The sequence below is a fragment of the Protopterus annectens genome, chromosome 3.part0 (assembly GCF_019279795.1).
Source record: "Protopterus annectens isolate FY-2018-M chromosome 3.part0, PAN1.0, whole genome shotgun sequence".
NCBI classification, from domain to species: domain Eukaryota; kingdom Metazoa; phylum Chordata; order Ceratodontiformes; family Protopteridae; genus Protopterus; species Protopterus annectens.
Window position 1 is genome coordinate 233246594 of NC_056731.1, and position 18886 is coordinate 233265479.

At 39.5% G+C, this 18886-nt stretch overlaps 1 protein-coding gene across 8 annotated transcripts in view; it reads left to right on the forward strand.

Moving 5' to 3' along the window:
- The window catches only part of MACC1 (MET transcriptional regulator MACC1), a 501067-nt gene that overhangs the window by 436960 nt on the left and 45221 nt on the right, over positions 1 to 18886 (forward strand). The window lies entirely within an intron of this gene.

Consider the following 18886-nt stretch of genomic DNA (forward strand, 5'->3'; position numbering starts at 1 on the left):
TGGAGAATTTCAATTTTGTGAGGTACAGTGGTCTCAAATTCAGCATGTACAAATAATATTACATAGTCAGGAAAATATAGTGAGAATAACAGAGCAGTGACGGGTTATGTTTTTAATGTCTATAATGGATTTTTAAACTTCACTATGTTTTATAAGAATCATATTTACTTTTTTGTCTTTTTAAGTCTTGTGGTTTTGAGTCTTAAAGTTTTGATAGGGCACTAATTTAGTAAAAGCATGATATAGTACTAACATGTGTTATAAATTATTGTACAACAACCCAGCTATAAATCTAAGAGATCTTAGAAAATAAGTTTAATGTAATTCTTTAACAGAAGTCTAGTGAAAAATTAGACGGTGTGACCACAACAAGTATAATCTAACATGCTGTACTTCTTTGTATTTCAAAAATGGGGTTATGGGTTGGCATAATTGTTAAAAAAGTTGGGTGATTTGCTTACCATTATTAAAATTAAATCTAGACTTAATAATGATGATTGCACTTGTACAATTGGCACATCTTGGAGAACTGTTGTTACATATATTAATGACTGGACTGGTGAACTAAATAATGTTAGGCAAAGAACAAATGGAACACATTTAGGAAATTATGTGTCTGTTGTCTGTAAAGATCGTTCAACCCCTATGAAACAATACAATGCCCCTGACAACTCTGGAATTCCGGATGCAAATATTCAGCAATCTGAGGATTTAGAGTGTTTAGAAGGAAATAAAAAATAAAGAAAGGAAGAAGTTCACAACAAACAACAAGGAAGAAAAAGAAACTGATAAATGTCTGTAAAAGTAAAGAGAATACATACTAAACAGGACACTGCTTTATGTAACACCAGTGGCGGCTGGTGACTTCAAATCACAGGGGGGCTGCAGGAGACGCTGAATGGGCGGGATCAAAGGGAAGGGGTGTGGTCAACCATAAAGGGGAGGAGCTATGCACAAAACCACAAAAAAACTAACTTTAATTAAATACGCTGCCCTGGGTGGCAAACCATCATTATGAAAGTCCAATCAAGACAAAAATAAGTGTAGAAGAATAAAAATATTTCAATGCATTGGCTGCATGACAGCTTACTTAATATCTAGATGGAAACAAAAGGTTGTGAGGCATGAAAAAATAAATTACTTTTTAAATACATTACTGGAATGCCAGTCAAAATCAAGTATAAGAAAAACCAGAAGCACTCAACTCAAACCACTTCTCCTTGCACTGCAGTTCTAATTATAATATATTCAGCTTTATTAAAGTACCAAGCAACATGCTGAAAGTAGAAATCTATGTGATGCCCCCACTTGTAAAAATGTTTCTTATCCAAAAAAAGACCTGCTGCCTGACAACTTGTTTCATGGGGAAAACATGATAAAAGTAAAAAATGAAAAGCAAACAAGAAACAAGCTCAAGATACATTGCTTAAAGGATTACTGTACAGGTTATGGACCACACATGATTGGCATTCTGTTTAGTTTACGGGTAAAGCCTGTAGAGATGACTGGAAGTCTCCAACAAGTGTAATGAGCTTTTTAAAATAATGGAATCCTGTCCTTTAATACCCAAGGCTTATACATTATCTAGTCAAGTATTCTCTGCATGGCAACAACAGAAAGGCTTTCAATGTTGGCAATTCTTTAACAGTATGCTTATTAAAGCTTACTTGCATCTTACGATGTCAGACAAGCTTACCTTATGGTCATTAAAGCATTGCTACTTAAACACAGAGCAACAGGCACTTTGAGTAATAAGCATAAATCAACAGTACAAAAATATGACAGAAACCAGACCATTCTGCAAAATCAAGGACAGATGAAAAGCCACTGTAGTACTTATGCAGTGTGTCCTCCCCATCCAAGGTAGATACAACTACTCCTTGCCTTGCTTTGACACATCCAGAGTCACTACATGGGGAGTGGGGTGCAACAAGCATGTCACAATTTGAAATCTCTCTGGCTGACTGTGATGGCCCTGACACATTTGTCATACCTCTCAACTTCAAGAGCAAGAAATCTGGACAAAGCCATACACAGAAGTGGGACAAAGGCACAACAATAAGGACAATTTTTAAATATTGCTCTAATAAACTTAGAAAGATAATAGAATAGGTCTTGCATTAGTATGAATTTTCTGAAGGGTATAAAATCTGAAACTCAAATGTCTGTCATTTTCTAACTTCAGTCTTTAGTGATTTGTCACTAATTTGCCAAAAACACAATTTTATGAAAAATGGACCAAAAATGTGATGCAAAATATAAAATAGACACACAATACAGCTTCTACCTGTCAAAGAAGGGACACTTTAATATTAGTACTGCTACATTGAGCAGCTGACAAAATAAAAGAATCTACATGCATTTCAAGTAATCTATAACTTTGATTATTACAGTTATTTCTTAATTGTAAACCCTCCATGTTTTCTTCCAAAATTGCTATTTTATGGAGGGATTATTAGGGGAAGAGCAACATTTTGAGCCAAAATTGGGGACAGTTGAGAGGTTGGCTATGCCTAATTCTATAAAGCAATTTATTTGCATGTACCTCTCAACCTGTTAATGCAGTAAATCTGAACAAGGCCAAATATATTGGGGCACATATAAACAGTACTAAAATTGCTCTTGTATAAATTGAGACAGTTGATAGAACGGCTCTTACTTTAACATGCATTTTTATGAAGGTTATGAAGTCTGAAACTTATTATTTAGTGACTTCTGGCAAATCATTTAGGAATTAAAACTACAAATTTTATGAACAACAAACCAAAAATAAGAAGCAAAAATCTATTCATTCTTTGAAAATCTGGACAGTTGGGAGGTATAGTTCAGCTGGGCCTGTCTGAGTTTGCTGCCCTTCCCCTGACAAAATAATGGTTGAACTGGAGCCTCTGCAGCCATTCCAATTAACCATTACTTGGCTATTTCACTCCATTTACCATAAACACTAATGTGCATACTGCTTTACTTCAATGATTGGACTTCATTTGAAAGTTTTATTTTGTATTTTACAGCACAAACATTAAGTCATCTGTTAAACAAAGCAATGCAGTCTCACAATGAAAACTTAGCATTAAAACTTCTCTGCCCTTGAAACTCACATTCATTGAAACAGCATTGAAACCCACATTCAAAGAAAATACATTTTGCCAGTGGCAGATAAAGATTAATTTTGGGCTGTTTTCAATCATAGGCCCCTTGCATATGAAACATACATGTGCTCTTTGATACACCTTCCTCATTGTACTAAAATTATATTCCTTGTACAATACAGTACACTTGTTAGAGGGTGTTTTAAATTTGTTTTGAACATTTTTCCAGTAAGCAATGAAACAAAACATATGCACCCATAATGGCAAAACTGCCCAGTTGAGAACATTTATCATAAAAAGTCTACTCAGACTTCCACAGTCCACCATTATTAGTAAATATACACAATTCTACAGTCCACCATTATTAGTAAATATGCACAATTCCACAGTCCACCATTATTAGTAAATATGCACAATTCTACAGTCCACCATTATCAGTAAATATGCACAATTCTACAGTGCACCTTTATCAGTAAATATGCACAATTCTACAGTCCATATTCAGTGAATTCAGTTCTTGCCATAGCTGTCAACCTTAGCACAAAACCTGGACGAAGCCAATAATGGGGAATACAGTCCCAAAAATAGGGACAAATTTAAAATATTCATCTTATAAACTTAGAAAATTGCTAGAAAAAAAGGTTGTGCTACTATGTATTCTGAAGAACATGAAGTTTGAAATTCAAATGCCGGTCAATTTTACTGCGGACAGAACAAAACAATTTTCAGCAGAGACGAGGGATTAATACTGCAGACACGTCTTTGTAAAATGGCAGGGCATCAGAGCAAATCCACACAAACACAGAGAGGAGATGCAGACTCCACAAAGAAGCCACCCCAACCAAGAATCAAACCAGAAAACCTATAGCTGTGAGGCAGCAATACTACCACTGCACCATCAAATCTGCAAGGAAATAAACATTCAGAAACCTGAAGTCTGAAATTCAAATGCCTGTCAATTTTACTGCGGACAGAACAAAAACAATTTTCAGCAGAGATGCAAGGATTAATACTGCAGACACGTCTTTGTAAAATGGCAGGGCACCAGAGCAAATCCACACAAATACAGGGAGGAGATGCAGACAGAAGCCACCCCAACCAAGAATCAAACCAGAAAACCTATAGTTGTGAGGTAACAATACTATCACTGCACCATCAATTATACAAGGAATTAAACATTCAGAAACCTGAAGTCTGAAATTCAAATGCCTGTCAATTTTACTGCGGACAGAACAAAAACAATTTTCAGCAGAGACGAGGGATTAAAACTGCAGACACATCTTTGTAAAATGGCAGGGCACCAGAGCAAATCCACACAAACACAGGCAGGAGATGCAGACTCCAAACAGAAGCCACCCCAACCAAGAATCAAACCAGAAAACCTATAGCTGTGAGGCAACAATACTACCACCGCACCATCAATTATGCAAGGAATTAAACATTCAGAAACCTGAAGTCTGAAATTCAAATGCCTGTCAATTTTACTGCGGACAGAACAAAACCAATTTTCAGCAGGGATTAAAACTGCAGACACGTCTTTGTAAAATGGCAGGGCACCAAAGCAAATCCACACAAACACATGGAGGAGATGCAGACTCCACACAGAAGCCACCCCAACCAAGAATCAAACCAGAAAACCTATAGCTGTGAGGCAACAATACTACCACTGCACCATCAAATACGCAAGGAATTAAACATTCAGAAACCCTTAAGTCTGAAATTCAAATGCCTGTCAATTTTATTTAACATTTTTTAATCAGGACAGTCTGACTTGGAACAAATAAACAATTTTCAGCAGAGGCCCAGGAAGAAATAATGCAGACATGTCTTTGTAACATGGGAGGGCACAAAAGCAAACCCACACAAACACAGGGAGAAGATACAGACCCCACAAAGAAGGAACCCCAGCCAAGAATCAAACCCAAGAACCTGCAGCTGTGAGGCAACAATGCTACTACTACACCATCAAATATCAAGCATTGCAACATTTACAAACCACAGATATTATGAGGAACAGATCAGATCGAATATGAGGTAAAAATCTGAAATTTTTTTACAAATGGTGGTGCGTAGGGAACTCAAGTCTTTAACACCTGCATACAGGGTACAGGGTTCAAGCCTGAGGCATTCCCTACCACACCACCATAAGCACCTGGGGCATTCACACACACACACACACACACACACACACACACACACACACACACACACACACACACACACACACTCCAGTAAAGCACAAGCACCATACACAAACTCCAGTAAAGCACAAGCACCATACACAAACTCCAGTAAAGCACAAGCACCATACACAAACTCCAGTAAAGCACAAGCACCATACACAAACTCCAGTAAAGCACAAGCACCATACACAAACTCCAGTAAAGCACAAGCACCATACACAAACTCCAGTAAAGCACAAGCACCATACACAAACTCCAGTAAAGCACAAGCACCATACACAAACTCCAGTAAAGCACAAGCACCATACACAAACTCCAGTAAAGCACAAGCACCATACACAAACTCCAGTAAAGCACAAGCACCATACACAAACTCCAGTAAAGCAAGCACCATACACAAATAAAAAGCACAAACTCAATAAAAATAAACATTGTAAATTAAAAGGCACCTTACCTGAATGAATACATCCAGAGTTAACGTCCGTACATACATCCTTCCCGCGCAATACTGAAGACCCGCGAGATCCAAATGCTCCTTCCCGACGCCGACGAGATCCCTAAGGCTCTGTCCCGAGTCCCTGCTGCTCCTCTTGCAGTCCGGACGCGTCCCATAATCCTGGCGGGTCTGTGCACTGTAAAAGTGCACAGACGCTCCTTGTGTCCCCCTATGGGGACGGCCGGGCTGCCTTGAGCATGCGCATAGACCGATAAGTCGGGACTCGGTCTATGCGCATGCGCGAAGTCCGCGAATTTTAAAAAAATATTTTTTTTTATTTTTTTTTTCTTTCTTTTTTTATTTTTGAGGGGGTTGCAGTCCGGCAGCCCTATGCCACGAGCCACCCCTGTGTAACACACAGATTACAAGGAATGATAACATTTTCTATCGGAAAACCTTCATTCTATAGAAAAAGGCATAACTTTTCCAAAAGAGAAGGTAGAAAAAAAGAGGCAAGGGGCAGGTGAAAAGGAAGAAATCAAAACTAAACATGAAAGGATTGAAGAACATTACACTGTAAAAAAAATAAGAGAAAGACAGATGTTGACTACATGGCTCAAGCTGTGGATGTACCAAACCAGCTGGATGAGAATTTAATGCAAATTTAATGTGCAGTGAAAACAGTGGGGATTAATAAGACTAATGGTGATGAAGATCATTCCTTTGTAGCAACTGATAGACCAGACATTACTGTATTAGAAGTTGAAGATTCTTCAGATCTGGTCAGAAAATATATTCCTGTAATTAGAGATTCAATTATTAGAGGAACTGATACTTATATTTTATATCCAAAGAAGATGATGATCATTGAATAGTGTTATGCTTGCCAGGAGCAAAAATAGAAGATGTGAGACAAGCCTTGGAATGCCTTAATCTAAGGAAGTATGGATCTGTTTTCATTCATGTCTGTACAAATGATCTCACGAGCCAACGTTTACACCACTGATTGGCTAGCCCTGCCATGGTAATTCATCAGCACCATGCACTTGCATACCTACTTGCACCTACAGGCAATTTAGAATGTCCAATTCACTTACTGCATGTTTTTGGAATGTGGGAGGAAACCGGATATGTGCATGGAAAAAATGGTAATGTGTAGAGCATCCAAGCCTAGTTTTGGTCACACATGTATTCAGACAGGATGGCTTGCATTTGTCAAGATCATGGAAGAGAATTTTTGCAGCAGATATTTTGCAATATTTGACAAACACCAAGTAGGATTTTTGCCAGGTCGAACAGTTAACAAATAGCAACATTTGATACATCTCTGATAATTGTTAATGCTAGGAGCATTAATAATAGTTTTTTATTGGAAAATTTGCTACATTACCACAAGATTGTTATTTTTTGTGAAACAGTTAAAGAAGAATGACTGGAAATGAGATGTTCTTCGTGTTTCACTGTTGCAGTCATCACCTGAGGGGTTATCCCTGCTGTGGTAGCCCTCGGCTGGCCCGAATACAAGAGTCAATGTTTTTCTGCGTCAGCTGTTGTCGCTTGTTGACTGACGTTAGGTCATCAGTGCTATAAAGCAAGGCTGCCGACACCATTACATCAGTCTTTCTTGCTGTGGATACCGTAACAGAAGCAGTTCGCAAGTGTGCTGATCGGTCACTACCAGAGTTTGAATTACAGCTGAAAACATCTAAAGCTAAGTACCCCGTTGGGGAGCTTTTTTTGTTGCACTAACTGATGTCCAAAAAAGTTAACAATCATCTCACCTGTGGAAAGCAGATCCCACACCAAGACTTCCATTCATACTGTGTCACTTGTTTAGGCCCAGACCATAACATGTCCTCCATTGCCAGTTCTGTGCCCTCTTTAATGCGAGAACCATTCTTTGTAGAGCTCTTATTGTAGACGGGAATTTTCATCTTCTGTCTTCGCATTCCAAAATGATGTCCATCAGCCAACTATAGATATTCCGAAAAAACATAGAAATAAAGATAGAGACAAACCACACAAGACTAAGCCTTCCAACAATGCTACCGCTAAGCAGGTCATCAGTTCTCTGGAATTCAGTGAGGTGCTTTCGCAGCCCCTGACACCTGATAAGATATCTATGCAGGCCTCTACAAAGACCCTTTCGGAGTCTGGTGTGCCGCAGAAATCTTCTTCATCTTCTGTGCCTTTGGTTGTCTCTGCCTCGGTTGGGTCCAGAGCCACGACACAGGCACCGACTTCTGAGGAGGCCTTTCGCACTACCGATTCTAGACAAAAAATGACATCTTCTCATCCAACTACTGTTTCTCTCAGACCGATGGATGCTCTTAGGCCTAGAAGCCAGGCCACTCATAGAAAATCTACCTCTAGCCACCATCTTACTCTACCACTCCAAGCCCAAATGCTTAAGATGGCGAAGGATCTTATCCCCCTTATCAGGGGTAGTCAGGTCACAACTTCTAAAAGGAAAAGACACCCTTCTCCTGAAATAATGAGAGCAGGATTTTGAGGAATCTGATTATTCAGATTCTGAAGAGGAGCAATGACCTCTAACTGCTTATGAGGATTCAGATGCAGAAGAATCTTTTCCTTTTGCCTCCCCACCAGAAGAACTTTCCTTTGGGGAAACCCTTCACACACTCGGGGAACATTTCCCCTGGGAATCTCAGGACTTCCCTCAGTCTAAGAAAAGACTGAGAGAGTTTCTAGACCTGCCCCAGCACAGACCCCTGGCCACTCCCCTATCTTAGAAGTGGTGGATGATGTTTTCCATGAATCCAGCTTAGCCTCTGATGCCCTCCCACCTGCTCCCAGTAAACCTGAGTACCAGATTCTCACAGATACCTGTACAGAAATCCTGCTGCAGACCCCAGAGCTCATTACACTGGGACCTAAAGGAGCTAAGGTTAGTTCTGTAAAGAATCCTATTCCTTCTGACAAGGATTCCAGAGCTCTGGACAGATTGGGTAAAAAAAGTATACACCTCTGCAACCTTAGCTATCAGAGCACTCAGCTGTCATTTTGATATGTTAAAATATCAACAACACACTTTGGAACTATTAAAGCAAAACGATTTCTACTTTTCCTGACTGTGCCAATTCGAAAGAGTTAGCTGATTTACTGCAGTCTACTTGTCAAGTGGTCAAACACTCATTGCAGTGTGGATATAATGTCCTAGAAGCCTCAAGCAGGGCAGCAATGTCAGGATCTGTCATTAGGAGACATGCATGGTTGAAGGAACAACCTCTCCCTGATCATTTCATGTCTAAGTTAATTGATGCACCCTTGGATAAGGACCACTTGTTTGGAGTAAAAGCAGAAGAGGTGCTTAAAATGATTGAAGACAAAGCAAAATCTGTGCAAACAGTAAAAGATTTCTTTCAGGTTCAACCTCCTAGGTTCAGCAGGAGTTGTCCCTCTAAGCATTGGTCCTTTCCTGCACCTAGCGGACAAGGGCAAGATAAGCCCCCTCAGGGACAGACCACCCGGTCCCCTATCCCAGGGACAGCAGAGAACCAAACAGTGGACTACATCTGCCCCAAAGGCAGGGAGTTCTAAGCCATCCTCCTATGGTAAAAACTTGCAATTACTCCCTCTCCCCCCCGCCTTCTTTTCACTCAACAAAAGCTAGGAGGAAGGCTCTCCCTCTACAAAGAAAACTGGCTTTCTGTAACAAAGGACCAATGGGTCTTAAAGATCTTTTTTCAGAGATACAAATTCATTTTCAACGCACTCCCAATTCCAAGAGGGTACCCAGACTTACCTCCAAATCAGTGGGCAGAGGCATTGAAACAAGTCCAAACTCTAATATCCCAGGGAGCAGTAAAACCTGTTCCCACCGATAAAACAGGCAAAGGCTTTTATTCCAGACTATTTCTTGTTCCGAGAAAAGAGGGCACTTGGCACCCTATCCTGGATCTATCCATTCTGAACACCTCCCTGGTGGACCCCAAGTCCAAAGTGCTAACTTTTCAGCAGCTGCTGCCTATGCTGACAAAACAAATTCCTGGTTAGTGAATCTAGACCTAAAATATGCCTACCTCCACATCCCCATAAAGGAATCTTGCAGGACATTCCTGCACTTCAGAGCAAGCGCACAACACGTTCTGTTTTCCGCGTTACCTTTTGGCTTATCCAGGATATTCACCAAATGCTTTAGCCCCGGACATAGCATTTTTCCGACAGAGAAATATACAGATTTACCCTTATCTGGCTGACTGTCTCATTCAGGCAGAGAGCAAAGAAAAGCTGGTCCTGGACCTCCTCTTTGTCAAAATCCTCCTAACTTCCTTAGGGTTCACCATCAATGAGAAGAAATCAAAGCAAACACCCTCCACGAGGATAATTTTCCTGGGAGCACTGCTGGGCACAGCATCCCAAATGGCCTTCCCATCCCCAGAAAAGCAGAGCTTCCTGCCTCTCTACTTTCCCCAGCTGGCTTTCAGAAGTCACCTCATGGCGATGAAGTTCCTGCAAGCCCTGGGGTACATGTCATGTTGCATCCTTTGGTGTCAGCACGCTCAACCTCTAGAGACCTCTCTCTCTCTCTGATCCCCTGTATAAGGGCCAAGTTTCTCTGGTGGGCAGGGGCCTGTTCTAAGAACAAGGGGCTTCCCTTCATCCTCCGCCCTACTGGGCAGACCATCACCACCGATAACCCAGACATTGCTTGGGGCACTCACCTAGCAGGCAGGTGCACCCAAGGTCTTTGAGATGCCCAGCACCTTCCCTTACACATCAACCAGAAGGAAATGATGGCAGGAAAAAAGGCTCTGACATCCTTCAAACCCTATTTCAGGCCAGGGGTTCTCTTTATCAAAACAGGCAACAAACAGGGAGGGACCCAATTTTACCCTCTGTGCAGGCTAGCCATGAACCTCTGGCTGACTGCCTCCTCCATGGGGTTACACCTAATAGCCCAATAGCTACCAGGGATCAACAACACCCTGGAAGACCACTTAAGCATAAACTTACTGGACTCCCATGAATGGCAGCTCCACATAAAAATCCTTTTGCAAGTCACTCAGGAGTGGAGAACTCCGGAGGTGGATCTCTTTGCTTCTCACCTCAACCACCAGCTAAAAAAAAAAACTTCTGTACCAGGGAGTATCACCACCTAGCATGGAAGGTGGATACCTTGACCTTCCCCTGGAATTCCCTCTTTGTGTATGCATTCCCTCCTCTGCCTCTTATTCCCAAGGTACTAATCAAGATAAGGGAGGAGAGACCAAAGGCCATCCTCATTGCTCCAGATTGTCTGAGAAAGCATTGTTACCCCTTACTGTGCAGCCTGACATCACATATTCCCAGGCAGCTTCCCCTAACTTCAGACCTCTTGACTCAGGTGTGGGGGGAATGCTACACTCAGACTTGCAGACTCTCAAACTGTCAGCATGGCTAATGCTCTAAAAGCAAACAAGTACCCCTGTTAAGCAAACAGGTCCTAGACATTATCACAGAGGCCAGAAGGCCCAGCACCAGAAAATCTTATGCAGGGAAATGGAAAAGATTATGCTCCTGAGGGCAGTTCCTCACAACCTTCCATCCCTCTTATCCTGGACTACCTAGTGGAGTTGGTCAATAGTGGCCTCTCCTTCTCTTCTATTAAAATCCACACCTCAGCCATTTCAGCTCATTTCAATACAGACCAGCCCCTGTTCTCACATCCTTTGATTAAACAATTCCTCAGAGGAGCTTCTAATATCAGACCTTCCAGAAGGCCACCCACACCAGCCTGGGACCTGAATTATGTTTTGGAAAAACTAACCTTATCACCCTTCGAACCTGCTGCATCAGCAGAACTGAAATACCTCCTGGAAGACTGCTTACATCACCTCAGCCAGAAGGGTTTCAGAACTTCAGGCACTGATGGCCATTGAGCCCTTCATCACTTTCCATGCAGACAGGGTCTCCCTGAGGACTAACCCCTCCTTCATGCCCAAGGTGGTATCTAATGTGACTCTCAACCAGGCCATACATCTACCCACCTTCTTCCCTAACGCACAAAACAAGACGGAAAGAATTCTGCATTCACTAGACATGCGCAGACAACTCAGATACTACCTAGACCTTACTAAACCCTTCAGGAAAACAGACCAGCTTCTTGTCAGCTTTGCCCCAGGGCAGAGGAGAACCCCATTTCCAAGCAAACCATTTCCAAATTGATATCACACTGTACCCATTTCTGCTACAGATTACATGGGAAACCACCCCATAAGCCTATCCATACCCATTCCACTAGGGCAGCCTCCACTTTCACAGAATTCTTCAGAGGAGTTCCCACCAGGGACATCTTGGAAACTGCCACTTGGACTTCTGTCCATACCTTTACAAAGCATTACCACCTACCTATTTCCTCTAAGGCTAGGACAGGGTTTGCCTCTGCAGTTCTGCAGGGTATGCTTACCCATGCCTAGGTTTCTAGCTAATCCTTCCACCCCCTCTCCTCAGCATTGGGAATCCTCCCACAGGTACAGACTGCGACAGTGAAAAGCGAAGAACATAGTACAGTTGTGTACACTTACCATAAATGTAGATGATTGAATGTATTCACTGTTGCAGTCCTGGTTTCCCTCCCTCCTTCCCACTTATATCCTCTTTCCCTAGGGGACATAAACTTCTTATGGCACCTTTTAGCCACTAGGACCACTTTACCATATTTCATTGGGCTACTTACAAGTTAGGGCAAGAAAAACTGATGTAATGGCATTGGCTGCCTTGTTTTATAGCTCTGACGACCTGACATCAGTCAACAAGCAACAGCAGCTGACACAGAAAAACATTGACTGTGGTATTCGGGCCAGCCAAGGGCTACCACAGCAGGGATAACCCCTCAAGTGATGACTGCAACAGTAAATACACTCCAACATCTACATTTATGGCAAGTCTACACAACTGTACATTTGTAAGGGTATAAATGTTTATTACTTACTATAATAGACTTTCTAACAAAAAAATCAGGTGGAGGTGTTATGATAGGGATTAAAGATAGTTATGAGACCTGTGATTATTAAATGTGTGATGACCCATCACTGGACCAGTAACAGGAGCCTCAATCCTCACTACTAGCACTAATGGGAGATTTACACTGGGAGAAGGACAAGTGCACACACAGTAAAGTGCAATTTCCATTAAGAGCACAGAGACCACAGTCAGTCTGGGGCTGGTTTCTCCCTCTTTCTCCAGATTTCCAGTAAGACTCCTCACTGGCACAGCTATAGAGCTGAGATCTCCACTAAGTGGCCAACCCAAGACATCTAGAACCCTCTCTGTCCAACCAGTGCTTCATGTCCCTGCCCACTTACACTGTTTGAGGTTTGATTTACACACACACACACACACACACACACACACACACACACACACACACACACACATACACCTAGGAAAGGCTAGCACAGGTTTACTAGCTATGCCCCCTTTTACCCAGAGTATAAGGTAGTTATCACTGCCACCGGCCAGCTCATTAGCAGCTATTTTATGGCCCTTAACAAAGAGTGCCCAATCTTATTGTGTGTTATTTATAGTAATACAAATGAATGGTAGTTTGACCAAGAGCAAGGCTATTAGAGTTCCCCACACAGTGTCACCAAATAAATATGCAAGTACTCTCAAAACGTAAATAGCTTTAGACATATCAGCCACAATGAAAGGTTTAAATATATTTAATAATAAATAAAAGAAGAAGAAAATACTCATTATATAATCATAGTGACAAGAGAGTTCAAAATCACAGGAAATATTTAAAACAACATTGCAGGACAGTCTCAAATAAACAAAGAAAAATATCCAAACTAAGCTTTGCCGTATTCCTGACTATGTCTAAGAGAGTTACTATACCCTAGAAACTTACTTACAGAGCAAGGCAGATGTATGGTGAATGGGTCTTCTTGTCAGGTCCAACACCGAATACAGAATGCACTCTCTCTCTATCTAAAATTTCTCAAATTAATATCTCAAATATTACTGCTGAGATAGCTTGCAGAATGCCATCACTTTTTGTTATCTGACTCTATCCCAGGTGAAACCCCCACTGTTGGAAGCTAGCAGTATTTAGTATCTACCTGTGAAAATACATAGACCTCAGATCTTTGGCAGATGCTGGAAGTCATAAAACAATGGTATTCCTTCATACTTTCAGAGGTATTAATTAGTTCACTTCAAAGACACTACAGAAAGCTTCTCAGCATAGACTCTGTGTCTAGCTGCACTAAAAACTGAAAGATACCATCTTTTATTGCGTAGCCATAAAGTAATTTAATTTCAGCTATTTTTCTGAAATTAACCTCCTAAATTCCAGTTTCCACTGCTAAAATATATACATTTAAACAATTACAATAGTACATGTGCATTTCTGTTCTTTCCCAGTAGAGCACACTGCTGATCCATTTTAAACACTAACCTTTGCAAATACCCTTTTCAACACGCACATCTGTACAAGCAGTTTGATATACACATGACATACAGTTCTAATACATTTGTAATGCAAGCATCTTATATAGAGGGTCTATATCACATAGTTGAAGTTTAATAACTTCGAACACGGAATGTTCGAACCATCCTGTTCAAAGTTAAAAAACTTCAACAATGGATAAAAAACAAAAAAAAAAAGAAAACAAAATAAACTCTTGTAATCCCCCCTGCACCCTCCACATGGGGGGATGCACCGCCCACATCCCCCACTACTTAAATATACCAACTCTGAGATCGACCCACATTGAACAAAATGGAAAACTCTGCTTATGGAGATTTCCGCTGAAACGCTCGAACTTCTGCAAATTTGAACTTATGGTCTCAACCATATGAGGTTCAAACTTACAGAAGTTCAACTATCCGATAGGAACCCTATACAGATCATGTTGATACTCACAAATTATATATAATTATTTACAAAATTCCAGATAATCGTGCTGGCAGTATCTCTGTTTGTTACAATATGTTCAAGTGATAACACCAATACTATAGACTGTGTAACTGTGACTAAAGATGACCCTGGAACATATAACAATTGTTGCAGTGTATAGACCATCAAAGTGCTGTTGACCTAGAGGAATTCATACATTTATTGCATAAAACACAGGAGGGAAGAATAATATTAGCTGGGGACTTAAATTTACTAGAAACAGATTGGAATAATTTTGATTCAACAGAATTAGTAAGGAAATTATTCACAATATACATTCAGGAACAACAATTGCTTCAGATTGTGATAAAACCTACCAGTGAATAGAACGTGCTAGACATTGTTTGTGTTCCTAAAGATTTTACTGTTACTTCAAGTCAAGTTTTACCACATTTGATGTGCAGTGATAGATAATTCTGCCAAACTGAACTGTAAATCAATGCATGGAAAATGAATTACAGATTATATGGAAGCAAACAAAGTCACTATGTAAATCTCACTGGAGTGATGCATTTAGTGGAAAAACTACAGACTGAATGTCCAAAGTTTTGAAAGAGAGATTGGTTGAGTGCAAAAAATAAAAAAAAATGTTTAACATCAGGATCTAGGCATACTACGTCTGTGGGATATGTTTCCATAAGAAGAAGAAGATACCCGATTAAGGCAAGAGACAAAAATAGAATAAATGGAAGAAAAGTCAAACTACAATTTTGAAAACTGAAAAAAAAGCAAATTAATCTTAGTGTGAGACAAAGTCAAGAAAAAAATGAAGAAAATTTATATAAAGATATTAAGCATAATAGGAAACCCTTTTAATAGATACATAAGATGTGGAAGGAATAAAGACATGCAAATTGATAAACTGTGTATAGATTCTAAAACAGATTATAGATATATTTATAAAATATTATACAAACTAGAATTGCTCCATAAAGGGGGTGATAAGTTGTCCTAGTGACATCAGGTGACCTGAGATACTGGAATCAAATGAGATTATATTGAAAAAGAATTTTGCAAACTGGATCCAAGGGAAGCACTGGTAGTAGACAGAATTAGTAATAATGACCTCAGAGCACTTCAGCAAGAACTTTTACGGTATCATTATATCTGTTATTCACTAGGTCATATAAATATAGGGAGGCTCTTCAAGATTGGAGACATGCACTTATTAAACCTGTCTTGAAGGGAAAGAGGAGTAGGACAAACACAGAGTCATAGAGACCCTTAAGTCTACTTTCATGTTTTGGAAAAATAATGGAGAAGGTAATATTGGATATGTTATTGTCAGAAATGGATAGGTTGGGACTTGAAGCCATATATCAACATGCATATGTTGAAAATAGATCTATTACCCCCTGTAACATGATGTTCTATAACAAAGTAATAACAGGTATGAATGAAAACTTGTGCTGTGATATAATTTATATAGATTTAACTTCAGCATTTGACAAGGTCATACACAGAACACTGATCAATAAATTAGAACAACTAGGTAATGATGTACTCTTGAAAAGATGGATAGCTGCATGGCTTACAAATAGGACATGGCAAGTATCATTCAGGAGTTACAGGTGAAATTCTTGGTTACAGTCAGGGTGTCCTACAGGGCTCTGTCCTTACTTGTTTAGATTGTATCTTTCAGACCTAACTTTTTCATCTGAGGTGTTCTACAGCCTATATGCAGATGACTTGAAATCGGGTAAACTGATTACATTCGTTGCAGATAAGGCATGCCTGCAAAAGAACTTGACTCTATTGACCATTTGAGTACAAGAGAATAATATGCTGATAAATGCATCAAAAGCTAAGCATATGAGATTTGGGAGACATAAATTAAAAGGTGAATATTTAATATAGCACACAATGATTGAAACTGTAGATTCATTTAAGGGCCTGGGTATATGGGTAGCTCCAGCTATGAGTTTTTCTAATCATATCAACCAATTGGTTAATGATAGTTATAGAACTATAGGCTGTATAAAAAGATGTATAAAGTCTGGGAAATCTAAACTGATGAAGTTATTGTTTGTTATTTACATTAGACCCAAACTTGAGTATGGGATAACAATATGGAAACCTTATAAGAAAACAAGCATTAGTAAATTGGAAAGAGTACCATGGAAATATACCAAGGGCACCCATGGATGTGAAAGTTTGTTATTATGAAAGACTAAAATATCCAAACTTGTACAGTGTCTCTTACAGATACTGTATCTAAGAGGAGATCTTATTCAGGTATATAGAGTATTTAGAGACAACTACCTCTGGGAATGTTTGGGGTTATCAAAAAGTACTATAGAATCATCAGACAACCTATGTAGAAGGTTCTGTAGGAATGAGAAGTGTACTAAATGGTTCTCTGAGACAGTAGCTGATGCATGGAACAGACTATCAAATTGCATTACTAGTTTAGATATTTTAAAGAACAGGCTGGACACAGTATGGGAAAAAGTGTTTTGATATATTGGCAAGCTAGAAGGTTATTAATGCCTGCGCTTGAAATATTTGTATGTGTATTTATGTAAGCTGTTTACCTCGCAGATACAAAGTACATTGTTTGATTGTCACCTTTGAAAGGGAATGTGGCTAGACATAAAATGACCCACAAGGGCAATTAGCCTAGTACTTGTGTATGAACCTATAAAAAAAATTTCCATTGACAAGGTCTTCTGTGTGAACCGGTGCCATGTGCTGTTTGGGCAGTAGAACTCAGAAATACTGGACAATGACACTAATATTTTCTCTGACAGTGTATAAATTAATTAAACTATTATAAGGTAAGTATGTTATTTATCAACTTAAAGACAGACTTTATAAGCACAACTGTTGAAATAGGTATATTTTAACAGAAACAGGTATATTTAACAGTACCATACACTGCACCTTGTTGTGTTCCTGTAAGCTAGAAGGAGAATTCTTACTGTGAGACAGGTCTGAAAATACATTTTCTTTCTTATGTAAATAATAATATAATTCTCATGCAGCTATGCAGATGGCTGTCATTTTATTATATTTCAGTGTCAGAGCAATTGCATAGTAATTGTTACCTTAATCCAACAAAGCAAAATAATTAAGAAAGAAAATAAAATACAATTTGTATCTTGTAAGAACTGTAAAATCTGTAAAATATGAAATATTGTCTGAATATAATTATAAAGTATTACAACAATGTTAGAAGCCAGATACCTTTCACAGGTTCCTCAGACTTGATCGGTCATGTCACCATTGTTGGTTCCCCTTACTGAATACAGTAATTTAAAAATGCATTTTTTCTAGCTCGAGTAACAATTCATCTATAATTCCCACTTCATCTCTCTTTCAGCTTCATGTGCAACCATTTTTTTTGCAGGTAATTGCAATCTTTCTCCTTCTGGGATGACAGGATGGCTTCCTGCTCTGCATATCCAGTTCGCTGGATATTCTGTTTCATTTTACTGTGAATTTCCTGCTCCCAAACCTTGGTTCTCCACAGACTTACAAGGATAGCACTTTCTATCTTTGTATCATAATGGTATTCACTTTAGTGATGCTGTGTTGGATCTTTCCTGTGCTAAAAAGCTGGGTCTCTTTTCTCTGTTCTATTTTTTGTTTGTTTTTTTTTTGTTTTTCCAATAAGTAAATATGTTAATGTTGCACACCGAGTCCGGTAATGGGACAGTCTTTACATTAGCATGCACTTTCTGGGCAAAATGAACTATAAACTAATAAAGTTTAATATCTAGCTTTAGTGTCCAACACTAATCCTCAGTATTTTGCTAGGAATTTGAAAGCTTTATAAGAGATGGACGGTAAAAACTGATGCACAATCAGGGGCTTTCTGCAAAAGTCAAGAGAGATAAAAGGTAAGATTCAGTGACATAAGGCAGAATCTTTGTTAAGTTATCAACCTTGTGCTGCTTGTGTGACAGTAAAACAAAAGAAACCTTCACATTTCTTTTCACATAAAAGAACTCAGAATGCATAAGAGTTTGAAGACCAGATTAACCAATTTGTAACTAACCTTAAAACTGAAAATTAGAGGAAAAACTGCCCCGATTGCAAATCCTCTCTCTATATGCCTTTGTCCCTCTTGCTAACTAGGTAATGGTATCTGTTGATCCTGATGGATATCGTCACGTCAGCAAGGAAGCAGAACTTTTTGTAAAGTAATCAGTGAGGGAAGAGCATGTTATGGCTATGAAGGGCATTTTAGGAAGAGAAACAAAATAACAAGTAGCAAGTGCAGCCCCAACAGGAAAACCAGTAAAATACAAATTCACTTGTGAAGCAGTGT